Here is a 13161-nt window from a genome sequence, read left to right on the forward strand (position 1 = left end):
CTGGCCTTGGACACTCCCAGGGATCCAGGGGCAGCCACAGCTTCTCTGGGCAACCTGTGCCAGGGCCTCCCCACCCTCACAGTGACTGTGTCTTCATTTATCCCAGGGGTTTCTTAGTCACAGTTACCTGGGAGTATTTTCAGTTGATTTCTGCAAGGTTTGTGCTCATCACCCCCACCTTCCTCAGCCAGTTCTCTAATCTCACAAAAGCAGCACATTAATTTGAGGAGCCATGTTTTCCATCAGTCCATGTTTCCTGGACATTGAGGAGCAGACAATGGTGCTGCCAACCAAGTCTAACCAACCCCCCTGTTGTTCCTCAGGGCTGAAATACTGCAGACAGCCAGTTTCTCACCAAACCCAGTGCCACGGGCACCATCTCAGCATGGCCAGGTCACCAGGTGTCATCCCTTTGGCCACCTGCCCGCGCCTCTGTTGCTCCAGCAAGGTTTGGTCTTCTGGTGAGGCTCTTCCCACACCCTCCCCCACACGTGTTCAAACCCAATTTAAGCTCCTGGTTTGGTTGGTACAAGTGGTCACTTTTGCTGAGCTGTTCAAACCCTCTGTTCTGCTCCTGTGAGCACTCCCATCCTGTGGAAAGGGTGGTGAGACATTTGCTTTGCTTCATTCCTGCAAAGCATTTCCAGGACCAGAGCAGTGTTCCCAGTTGTGCAGTCATTCCACGCACACAGAGCACACGTGGACTGCACTTTCATCATTAAATCTCTTTTCTCCTTAAGCAGTACAGGGTGGTGGGGGTTTTTGAATGTGGAAATGCAAATTATCTAAATGAAGGGTGACTCTGCACAGGTAATTCAAGAGAGTAGCTGTGGGGAAACATCAGCCAGGGCAAGAAGGAGGAGAAATTTGAATTCAATTGGATTTCAGTAACTTCAGATTGGTTTTGAATCATATTTACGTGCTTTTCCCTCTCTCATGTGTTTGCAAGTTTTATTGCTCTGGTTCTCCACGTGGAGAACCAGATTGGAGCTCTGTGAATTAGGGGGTTGCTATTGCTGAGCAGGAGACGAACTGCGGCAAATGAGATCCTTCCCTGGAGTCCTTCCCAGGAAAGCTGTGCAAAGCCTGGAGCTGAACCCAGACCCGGGAGACACAGAATGGCCCCAAAACGAGTGGTGGGGTGGGCCAGGAACTGCCCCCAGGAAGCTCAGTTGGAAAACTCAATCAGCACGAGGGATGCTGAGGGAAATGGGGACGTTCCAGGCCAAACCCTCCCTGCCTCTCCCAGAGACCCAGGAGCTCTGCAGCTTTCCTGCTGCTGCTTCCAGCAGTGCCTGGATGGGAGGATTTTGTGCCATTTCAGGCTGAGGATGAAAGTGAGAAGTGGTTTAACACCCGAGCTCCGACGGGAGCAGCAGCAGGAGCCGCGCTGATGGAAACGCCCCAAATCGATGGTGGGTTTAGGGGGGTTCTTTTCCTTGTTGGCTGCAAGATTTCTGTGAAAGGTTTTCTAAATATGTATTTCAGGAGAAGGCAAAGACTTCTTGCAGGGTGAACCAAATATGAAATTACAGATCTTGAAGGAGAACTGCACTTGTAAAATGAAAAACATGATGTGGCACAGCAAAAATGGGACCATTGTCCTGAAGGCTTTGGATCTGGCCTTTAAAGTGTAGTTTGGGGATTAATCATCAAATGGTTTTGTCATAGCAATTTGACTCAAGTGGTTCTTTGCTTATATTGAAGACTTAAATTACACACTCATTGTCAATGAAATAATTTTAAATAATGCAGCTGTTAAAGTTGCCTGGTTTGACTGTTGGACTTTCAGTATTTGCTGGGTAATATCTGCTTCTTCACTCCTTCAAATGGGATCTGGCCCATGGAGGGCCTTAATCTTCTCCAGACACCAGCCCTGCACTCCCATGTGCACTTGAGGTTTGGAGCACTCCCAACACCCACCAAAATGACCAGGTGAAGACTTGAGTTCCTGCTGGTAAACCCAGCTGGAGGACCTGGCCACCCAAGGCAAAGGTGGAGGTGGAATGGATCTGCTTCCCACAGGGATTGTACTAATAGTAACTTTTTACTTCTGATTTTGTAGAGTGTGTTCAGAGAATCATAGGATGACTAAGGTTGGAAAATACCTCCAAGATCATCAAGTCCAACCTTCTCTAGATGTGAACAATACCATAATTATATTGGTATAGAAATGGAAAATGAACTCTAAAATATTTTGATCTGGAGAATTTGAGTTTAGTTCTAGTGGGAATTAAGCAGGAGAATTTTCAAGTAATTTATGTTTGAAATGCCTTCATAACTTGTGCTTCATAAAAACAGAGAGCGACATAAAATGACAGTAAAACTCCCATTTTGGAACTGGACATTCTCCCTCCTGGCAGTAAAGAGCAAAGGTAATTTGCTGTGTTTCAGAGAGGTTGTCAGTAGTTACTGTGATTTCAAATGATGTCACAGGAACACTGAGACATCTCCATCCCGTGACTCCCAGGCGGTGCTTTGCTGGTGAGTTGGTGATTTATGGCTCTGAATTAGAGTTCGTGGTTGGAATTAATGTCCTGGGCAGCAACAACAAAACCTCTGCAGGCTCCCCTGGTTGCCCCAGGCCAGGGGCTGGGCAGGGGCCTGGGCTGCCCTGTCCTGGCCCTGCTGAAAGCTTTGCCCTTTGGAAATCCAGGCAGGAGCTGCCTCTGTTGATGTGGGACCTCCTTATGTAACCCTCTTGCTACTGGAGCACCTCAGTGTAAATGGAAAAGTTAAGAAGAAAATACAAGAAGAAACACAAGAGGGTTTTTTTCCCTCCTTAAGTGCTCTCATGGGTTTGCTGTCTTTTACTTGTTCCTCTCTTCTCCAAAATTAAATCTTTTCCTTTTTTACCCCTCAAAAAGCATGAAAAGGAAAATTGCTAATGAATCAAAGCACAAGAAAAGTTAATGGCTGTGTCCAGAACACTGACTTTTCTTTGTGGGTGTGGCAGAACTAGAACTGGAGCCCACGTGGAGTTTCCATCCAGTGCTGCTCTGCACTCATCAGCCATCCCTCCAATTAAACTGCCTGAAATTAATATACAGACCAGCATCACTTTTAATTTCATTTTCTGTTCCTCCAAACTGAATTGCCTTTAATAAAAACCTTATAAAAAGCAGATTTTCTCTTATCTACTCCTGCCAACCCTGAGCCACCATTGGTACGTTTTACAATATTTGGTTTGACTGAGCCAGAGTTACACCCTGAGTTAATGAACAAGGCAGAGTGGGAATATAAGACAACTTTTCAACCTACAGATAATGCAGAACACTGTCAAATGGGTAATTCAAGAGAAAGAAGAAAACCTCTCCAAGTTTAACACGAAAATAAATGATGGGTTTAGCACTGCTACGGGAACATTGCATTTCCCAGAAGTAAAAGCTTGTTTGGATCTGGGTCAAGAGAAAAAAAAAAAACTGTAAAATTAAGCAACACTTCAAAGTTTTGGTTTATTAGAAGTGAGTGAAGTTCATTGTCACCTGGAGCAGGCAAGGTTTTCTTAAGGGCTGGGGAGTTTGTGTTTGACTTTATTCTTAAATATTTACAAGAAAACTAACCACTGTGTTTTGGTTCTGTAAATATTGACAGCAGGTTTTCATCTTTCAGTAGGAGGATCAATATTTGCTGGATTGGATCCGTGACCCTCAGGTTAAGTGCACAGAGAGATGGGACAGGGATCTTCTCACTGCCGTGAGGGTTCAAACTGGGTGATTCCAGTGGAACTAAAGGGGGGGGGAAATGGGGGAATTGTGGACCTTTTCTATTAAAATACACCAGAAGTATGAGTGAGAGATGCTCTTCTCCCTCAGGTGAAGTGTCCCAGGTATCTCCTGACCGTGGTTTTCAGGCTGGTGTGGGTCTGGTTTCTCCTTCTCTCTGCCTTTGCTTTGGTGACAACGTGCTCTTGAGGGAGCTTGGCTGATGCTGCACCCCTTGCTGGCCCTGCTGAGCTTTACATTTGGAGTTTTATATCCATGGAGGTTTGTGAAAATCCTCTTCACTTTTGCAAGCCCTTATTTAAGTCCCAGGTAATTAATTATCCACTGTGGCCAAGCTCAGCATCCTTCCTAGAGGTGTCACAAGTGCATCTAATGGAAGTTCTTGGCTCAAAAATCCAAAATCCTTGAGTAAACTTTGCACCTAAATTTTGGGGTTGGATTTGGTTGGTCTATGAGCTGTAAATTCCTAAATAGCATTTGTCCATAGAGTCATAACATGAGTCAAAGACCTGACTTTTTAAAGGAATTCCACGTTTCCCACCTGAAGTTATCAGGGAAGACAATACAGAGTGATTTTCAAGAACTCCAATTCCTTTGGTTTGAATGTTCCATGTGATTTGTTAGTCAGAAATTCCATCATGTTTTGTACCACCCCTCAAAAATCTCAGCTCCAGTTTTTTCCCTCCTCAGAGCTGTCTTGTGCATGACAAACCCCACATTGTTCCTGTGTGTTCTTCTGCATTTATTTCATGTCATCTTCTTCCAGGAAAGAAAAAAACCTAGAGCTTCTCTCACTTAGCACCCTTTGGGACAGCAGCTGTAGATGAAGAGCAAGCAATCAACATGTCAGGATAAAATTAGATTGCCACGGAGTACAAGGTTTGATCCAATATCTGTATCAGATTCGGTTTTCAGCTCTGCATATCACAAGACAATAATACTTGCTGAAGGTGCTCGGCACGAAGCAGCTTTTTCACAGATGCTTTTCATCTGTGGAAAAGCTGAGGAAGAGGGGGCAGGGTGAAATCAGCTATTTTACACTATTACCTCAATATTTAGCTGCAGTTACAAATAAGGAATGGATGCAGGAGTTGGCTCTTTGCTGCGTTTCTGTCCTCGTGTGTGTCTTCAGTGCAGGGCAGTGGTGGAGCCAGGATTAGAATCCCAGAATATTGTGAGTTGGAAGGGACCCACAAGGGTCACTGAGTCCAACTCTCCAGGAATGGCCCATGCAGGGATCAAACTCCAATCCTGGTGTTGTTCAGCACCATCCTCCAACCAGTTGAGCTCAGCTCAGGAACCTGCAGCAGCACCAGGAGCTTGGGGAGCATTTCCCACACAAATCTCCCAACCATCCCTGTTTCCCATGCTTTTCACTGCAGAGTCATTTTAAAGTGAGGAAAATGGATTTATTTTGGTTAAACAAGATGGGAGATGGCTCTGGCAGCATCCAGTCCAGAGCAGAGCCAGCCCAGAGCAAATCCCAGAGCCAGGTCCAGCTGGGTGCTGGGTCCTCAGCCAGCACCTTCACTCTACAGACCAGGTCCAGCTTGGTGACATGGCCAGAGCCCTTAGAGACAGCTCTGATAAGGCCAGGGGCGGATTACAGCTTGCACAGAACACACCTACGTTTTGACATTTTTTTCTACAAAGTGCCCTAATATTTTCAAGAAGTAATATTTGCTTCCATTTAATTGGACAAAAGGTAGTGAAAATATTTCAATTATTCATTCAAATGTGTTTGGTTTGGGTCAGACAGAGTGGTTGGGTTAATCTGAAGGACCCAACAGAACTGAAGTGCCAACAAGCTGGGCAATGACAGCTCCGTGTGGCCACAACCACCTCTGTTGTGCTATAAAAACCTTTTTCTGGCTGTTTGTCCATCTCCCACCAGGTCTCTGGTTACCAGTACCTGTCTCCTGAAGGGAGCCATGAGGATGTCTGAGGCCTGGCTGGGGTTCCTGTGGGGGTACTGAGCCAAGGAGGTGTTTAACCCTCGGGCATGGCAATATGTGCCGCGTGGGATCTTCAGCCGTTGGAACGTCCTGGTAAGGGCAGAGTCATTGATCTCAACTCACTGGGGCTAAAATCCATTTTCTCTTGGGCATGAAAATATTGATACACACACACACACACAGCCTTTTTGTAACACTCGTGGCCCACTTAATCTCCTGTTTAAGGAATGTAACCTGGTTCTCCCTGTCCCAGCTCTAGGTTGGGGTGATGAGACTCCAAGGATGTTCCCCATCCCCACGTTATTTAATTCTCCAGACCAGCTCCCACTGCTCTGTCAACAGCTTTCAAATTAATGGTCCAATCTTTTCCATTAATGAGTTTGCACTGACCCCAGTGGAAGTGGATCAGCTCTGACACTCTGGGCCCAGCCAGGCCCTTGTTGGTGCTGCAGCTGAAAGTAGTTCACCTACTTTAGACACAATCCCGGCACCTCGAGCTCCTCCGTGTCTTTGGAACTCATTAAAGCCTCCATTCCCGTCCTGCTGCTCCCAACAAAGAGGGGTTTAATAATGGCATTTTTGAATTTGTCCTGCAGTAACTCCAAGTTATTTTGAGGTCCTTTCTATGCTCATTCAGCTCAAGCAACTGCTCTAGAAAGCTCTTGTTAGCCCAGGATTTCCTGAGAGACAGAATTCAGCACCTGTGTTTTCCAAATCCCTCTGTGAGGTTTGAAAAATCTTATTTCAATCATTACAATAACAAGGCATCTCAAACAAAAACGATACGATCAGAGCAGCCAGTAGGTGATGGAGATGTTTCCAGTTACTGTAAATTGTTGTGTTCTCTGGAAAACACAATGAGTCTTGAGGAGGGAGTGCTCTGAAAATCCTGGGCTGCCACCTGGGATGCAGAAACTTCAATATTGGAGGATCCATAAACAGTAAAACCACATCAAGAGAAAACAATCTGTTATCATTAGCTGGGGAGACCAGGTCATCAGTGTATTTTGCCTGAGTTTGCTTGTTGTTGTACACAGGGATAAAACCTTGCACAGGCCAGGCTTTCTACAAAATGAGTGAGGAAAGACATCAAGGGAGTAAATGAAACAGAGGAGGAAAAGATCTGCACTTTCACAAAATGTGCACAGCCAGGGAGAGACCTTAAAAAAAAAAAAAAAAAAGTTAAAACTTAATTTACAAAGAACACTCCTGACTTCTGTCATAAAATGTTCCCAAACAATCTCATGACTCAATTTCTGCAGCCATTGAAGTAGGAAGAATTACATAAGATCCTTACTATTTGCTTTATATTGTGCTTAACTCTTATTCTCAATGATTCATTATCGAGGTTTGTCAGATCTAATTAAGAGGAGTGCCAGCTGTGATGGTGTTTGATATCACAGCACCTTGCACGGTGGGGACTCAACCTGATGTGGAATCAGCTCAGAGCAACCAGTGATTTGGTGCTTTGGGGCTCCCTGTGCTCTGGGCTGTTCCAAAAGGGAAGGGATTTAGTGGAGAAGTTCCTCCTTAACTTGAAATGGAGTTTTCTGTGAGTCTTTATTACAGCAAACAAACAACAAAATGTGTGGAATTACCAATATGATTTTCTTTCTTGTGGTAAGTAATGTCTCTTTCATTAATTAAATACAATTAAGTTCCAAAAAGGACACAGTTTTCAAGTCAGGAAGGTATGAGTGTGAGAACACTGCATGTGGTCATGGAAGGTGTCTATGGAAGGTGTCCCTGCCCATGGCAGAGGGTTGGAGCTGGATGGTCTGTAAGGTCCCTTCCACCCCAAACCATTCTGTGATTCTATGGTTTTGTGTCCAAGTTCTCAATGCTGATATGAACTGCCCAGTGAGCTCATAAACCTCTGGAAGCAGTTTACAAAGATAAACCTTTCTGACCCACATTTAATGCAGGAGAAGTCATCCATCCTAGAATCTGTGCACTGTTGTGGACACCCTGCTGTCAAAGCCAGAAATTAAAGAGTGGGTAATTCCTGGGCAGCAATGGCAAAATCCCAGGGACTCATTTATGGGTGTGAGCCAGGTGGGTCCATTGGCCCTGGGGTGACTCTGGCTCTGCCCATCCCATTGTCTCTGTCCTGGCAGCATGGAACATGTGGGAGCACCTTGGAGAGGCTTCCCCACCCCACCAGCCTGTTCAGCACAGGGGGACACCCTCCAGCTCCTAAAAATGACATTATCCAAATCATTAAAACCCCCCAAACCCAACAAACCTCAAAGTCAGCCCCTAAGTTTGATGGGTTTTTTACCTTTGTGGTTGTGAGCCCTTGAGCAGCAGCCCCTCTGGAACAGGGCTGAGAACATCACTTATCCCATGGAATTCAATCCCCGGGTTTGAGCTGCTCAGCCGCGGGTGGGGATCAGGACAGAAAACCCAGGGAAAAGTTCTGGGTTCTGACTCAGGGTGTGCCCGGCAGTGGGAGGCTCAGGGATGTGCTGGAGGCTGAGGATGAAGCCATTCAGGGAATGGGTGTTGAGGAAGTGGAGCTGAAGGAGGCCCTGGCTGCAGCAACCCTGGCGTGGCTGAGCATGAATGAACACAGGCAGAGGAGGAAACCACAGCCCAGGCACTCTCAGTGCTGGATCCTGCAGGAGGGATGATGATGATTGTTTATATATTTTTCAGAAATATATAAACCCTTTTCTGTCTAAATTCTTTGGGGTGGAAAAAAAAAGGGCGAATATTTTTAAAATATTTTGCTTAAAATTTGGCGAAGCCGTAAAGGACAGAAAAGAGTTGCTTGTGGCTGGGAGAAAAAAGGGCTCTCAAGAGCATCCTGAGTGATTCCATCAGCTTCAATGCCACTGTGTCCCTCAGAAAAGTCCAGACAGCACAGCCAGCCGGGAAGGAGGAGACCTGCCTGTGCTGGCTGGCTCAGTTTATTGTCTGACATTACAAAACTGTTATTATTTTGAGAAAGCTGTCTTATTTAATTATCAGAAATGTACAATTCCTTCATTCTCAGTCTAGCATTGGAAGAGATGTTCCAAGCATTAAGCAAATCACAATATACTTAGTAAATAAGAAACTGAGAGAATAATAAGTGCTTGAAAAGCCAAAGTTATTGTCGTGTGTGAATGGCAGCGATTTAATGATTTGGCTGAGGATCATGGAGCTGCCTGCTTGAAATATTTGTGATCTCCAAGGAGTGCTTTGAAAGTGTCTCCAAAGGAATTGATGGATCCATTCCTCTCCAATGCTTGGATGGCTTTCAGAGCCCTGGGACAGGTATTGGTGGGGCTGCAGGGGGCTTTTGGTGGGAAAAATGCTGCAAGTCTCCTCCATCCCCAAAGGCAAAGGGGACTGAAGTAACCCCAGTTCCTGTTTGGAAGGTGGGAATTGCTGCAAACTGACCAAACCCCTCATCCTTGGGAGCAGCAAGGGCCTTCCTCCCCTCCCATTCCATCTTTCCCTGGTAGTGGGAAAGGTGGTACCAGACCCCTGCATTGGGGTTCCTTTTTCTAACCATGTGCTACATGGAATCACAAAATCATTCACATTGGAAAGGACCTTTCAGGTCATCAAGTCCAACTATAAACTAAGCACTGCCCAGTCCAAATTGTTTCCTGCTGTATTTTCCAAAATATAGCAAGTTTGGTTTTAAAAAAGGTATTTAGAAAAAAATTTTATTTGATTTTGATTTCAGTTTTGGTCACTTCTGAAACTGTCTTCTTGATGGAGACAATTGAGTTTTGAAAACCCAAGGAAATTCTAAAGAAGAACCCAAGACTTGTTGGCAGTATCCTCCCCTGGTTATCCTGCAGGTTTCCTGTATTAGTCTGGTGGTATTTTTACATGAATAACCTGTACTGAAATTTCAAAATTTACCACCTCTGCACTTGTAAAAGCTTAGAGGGCTGTTATTTTTTTCAGTGGTATTATCAGAAATTCCCTTTCCAAGTCTGCCAAGCTCCTGATGCCCAGGATGTGATCTATCAGAGGGGAAGGTATGATACAAACACGAGCAGGGGCTGCTGCTGTGCACTGGCACCTTCTGTTAGAGCTGCTCTCTTAGTGCTGAGGCTGCTGCCATGGAGAGAGGGCTCCTGGAAGGTTCACACCTTGGCAGGAGATGCTCAGCACAGGTTGGTGAGAGCTCCTCTGTCCCTGTGCCAGGCACATCCCTCCCCACGGGGGGATTTGATATTTGGGACATGATCCATGGCACAGAGCAGCGGGTGAGGGATCCATCCCATGCTGTGCCAGCCCTGGTGGGTCACAGAGCATGTGCTGCTCCTGTGGGGTGCCAGGGAGGGCTCTCCAAGGGGACCCTTGTGCCACGTCAGCCGCGGGTCCCTGCGGTTCGTGGCGTCTGCCGGCACGGCAGGACCTGCTGGCTGGGAACGTGTCCAGCACAGAGCTGGCCTGGGCCCCACACCCACAGCTCCAGCCCCCTCCTCCTCCCAGGGCCCTCTGTCCTCCCAGGGCCCTCTGTCCTCCCGGGGCTCTCTCCCCTCCAAGGTTCTCTCCCCTCCTCCCAGAGCCTTTTGCTCTTCCCAGCAGCAGCGCCGGGGCCCTGGAGGCAGCACAGGGAGGGGACTGCAAATGGAAAATAACTGTGGGTGTGATGCTGGACCTTGGAGAGCAGCAAAGGGAAGGAACATTTCTCTCCCCGCATTGGCCGAGGTTGGGGCTCTCAGAGCTGCTTTGCTCTCACCCGGGGTCACACCAGAGTATTAGGCCCAGATACTTCATTGAGCACAGAATGTTCACTGCAGTTTTTTTCTTTATAGACCTGGAAATAATCCATAGCATGTCTTGTAGATTTAATAACTTCATATGGTTTATAAATTATAATTTATTTGTATATTATAATCTATAGTATATTTTAATATTTTAATAATTTGCTGTCCCCTGTCCTCCTCGGAAACCAGAGCCACCCTGTCACCTTCTCTTTTTAAACAGCAACAACAAAGCCCTGAGTTAAGGATCTGAGTTTTTCACTGGCCTCTGCACTAAAAATCCATTATTTTCTGAACACCAGACATAGGAGCTCTGGCTGCTGTCCCAGCCCTGACTTCACCCAACAAGTTAATTGCTTGTACCACGTCCATTACAGTTGTCCAAGCTGACCTCCGACGGCACGGCAGCCTCGTGCCACATTCCCAACATTAGAAAGATTGGTTTATTCCTCCTTCTTGCCATTCCATCGCTCTTTGTTTTGCTTCCAGTGGTCAGTTATAACAGGATTTCATGTTCACTCTGCCAGTTGCCCAGATAAAAGCAGTGTTTAATTATACAGCAGCCCTGAAAGGAGATGCAGGAGATCCTCCTGTGATGGAGATCACACCGCTCCCAGAAGGATGCCAGTGATGAGGCTGATTCCTTGCTGGCAAAACCTTTGCTTATCCAGGAGCAATTTGGCTGAATCCACCATCTTATTTGACAGGCAAGTTAAGAAATGTTTTCGAATATGCTCTTGGATGTGTTTAACCACTGTTTTCTTTGAAATAAACTCTCCTGCTAGAAAGATCAGGCTTGATTTGCTTTTTTGTTGTTGTTGGGTTTGCTTTATTTTTCTGGTGAACTTTTGTTTTGATTCGTGGGGGTTTGGGGGCTTTTTGTGAAGCAAACCTGCACTGGGGGAGATGGAGCGTGTCCCCAGCACTGCCAAGTGTCAGGCAGTGGGACTGTGCCCGTGGGTTGTGGAGGTACAGATGGCACTTTGGTGTCTGGGTGCCTGGTCCTACCTGGAGTGGTACCAGTGCCTCAAACCCCAGTGCCAGCTTCCCTGGTGTGGCATTTGTTGGGTGAGAAAAGCACAGCAGCTTCATTCTTGTCCCGGGAGGTCTCCAGCCGGTGCTGGTGGGAGGACACAGCTCCCAAGGTTGAACAGGGCATGGAAAGGACGTGTTCACTGTCCCTGGTTGCTCAGAGTGACTTGTGCCGGGAGTTGGTGCACGAATGACTCACTGGGAAGTGAAGCACAAAACATCACATTGAAATGACTTTCCCACCATTCCCATACGCTTCTGTCAATATTCCCATTAAAGACATAAAGCACTGGGTGCTGCAATGGCATCACTTTCTGAGTGGTTCCAGATTCCAGCTCCAGCTCTGCCGTGAGTTGCTGTGTCACACATGGGAACGCTGATGCTCTGAGGGTGGGGGAGTGCAGCTTGGAGTGGACATGATTCAGCTTTTCTTAGGAACTGCTTGTTGAATCCCCTTAGTTGGCTGTTCTGGTGGGCCATGGGGAGGGGAGGATGTTTTAGCTCCAGTGGGATGGAGGCTGTCACACACTCAGGTGTGATACACTCTCTGTCTTGTTCAGTCAGCGCTGTCTCACCTCCAGGTGTTCAGCAATCCAAACAGAAATTAGAGAGCCACAGACTCATTTGGGTTGGAAAAGGCCTTTAAGTTCATCAAGTCCAAATGCTTCTTCCAAGGCAAACAGCAGTGACAGATGCACAGGCTGTTATTATATTTAGTTCTTTGTCTGAGAGGGCCAGACTGGGTGGAGGTAGCTGAGTGCACACAGTGGATGGAGCTCAGGTATGATGGGAGATATTGACTGTTTAAGAGTTAAATTTTAACAGGGTTTTTCCAGGCAATGTCCAACGGTGCTTGTTGCCACAGGAGCCAAGTACTTCACAAGAGTGGAAGAGGGACTGGGCACTTTTATGGATATCAAGCATATCCAGAGTAATGATTAACAATATCAATTTTTGTACTGTAATTAGAATAATTTTTCATGCTTCAGGGCTTGAACCAATTTCTGTATATGAGAGACCAGGAAGAGATTTATGGCAGGAACAGATTAAAGGCATCTGCACACAGCAAAGCTCCAGCCTTTTCTTCTGACACATCTACTGTTCCAGGACAGGGTCCTGGGCTGGGATGGACCCTGGGTCTGCCTTGGTCAGCTGTGACAGTTCCTATGTTCCTTAGGGGATCTGGTGTGGAGTATGGAGACAGATTCTTTAGATAAACCAAGGTGTGAGGGAAGGAGGATGAAGCAGAGAGCGAGGCCTGGGTGATGGCACAAGCTGGATCATGATACCCAAATTACAATGAAATAATCTTTTGTGATGTTTTCAGTCCATGGAAAAATTAAATTTTGGTCCCAAGCCTGAAAATTATAATTTCTAGTGGAGAAATCCAGCTGCTTTTATTGTCGTTTATGCTTGTTATATCCTGGCCCTGCTGCAAATCTTCTGACCCACCACGTCTGTCCAGTTCTGCTGCTGCTTCCAAACATCCCCTTTCACCAGGGAACATTCATTGGCTGCTCTGGTTCTGGTGGTATTTGAATAGCACCAGTTTGGAGCCCTTACTTGTGGGAACTTCTGCCAAAAACAAATGGACACAGAACCAACAAAAAGAAGAAAAAGTTGGAAAATATGGTAAGGACACAATTTGAAGATTTGAAGGTGTTCAAATGGTTTAATAATTACTGGAAGATGTGGCGTTAACCCCTGGCCAGCTCCCTCTCTGTCAGGACCTGG

At 46.3% G+C, this 13161-nt stretch overlaps 1 long non-coding RNA gene across 2 annotated transcripts; it reads left to right on the forward strand.

The window, feature by feature from the left end:
- The first annotated feature begins 1824 nt into the window (after window positions 1-1824).
- Window positions 1825-11097, forward strand: LOC113945947. 2 transcript variants are annotated; one of them, XR_003527224.1, is made up of 5 exons: window positions 1825-3986; window positions 4492-4604; window positions 5620-5773; window positions 9587-9660; window positions 10885-11097. It is a non-coding gene; the product is annotated as an uncharacterized LOC113945947 (long non-coding RNA). The 2 variants fall into 2 exon arrangements; XR_003527225.1 differs by having other exon boundaries at window positions 10956-11097.
- The last annotated feature ends 2064 nt before the right edge of the window (window positions 11098-13161 follow it).

The sequence above is a fragment of the Corapipo altera genome, unplaced genomic scaffold, assembly GCF_003945725.1.
Source record: "Corapipo altera isolate COAL_440 unplaced genomic scaffold, ASM394572v1 55, whole genome shotgun sequence".
Taxonomy (NCBI): domain Eukaryota; kingdom Metazoa; phylum Chordata; class Aves; order Passeriformes; family Pipridae; genus Corapipo; species Corapipo altera.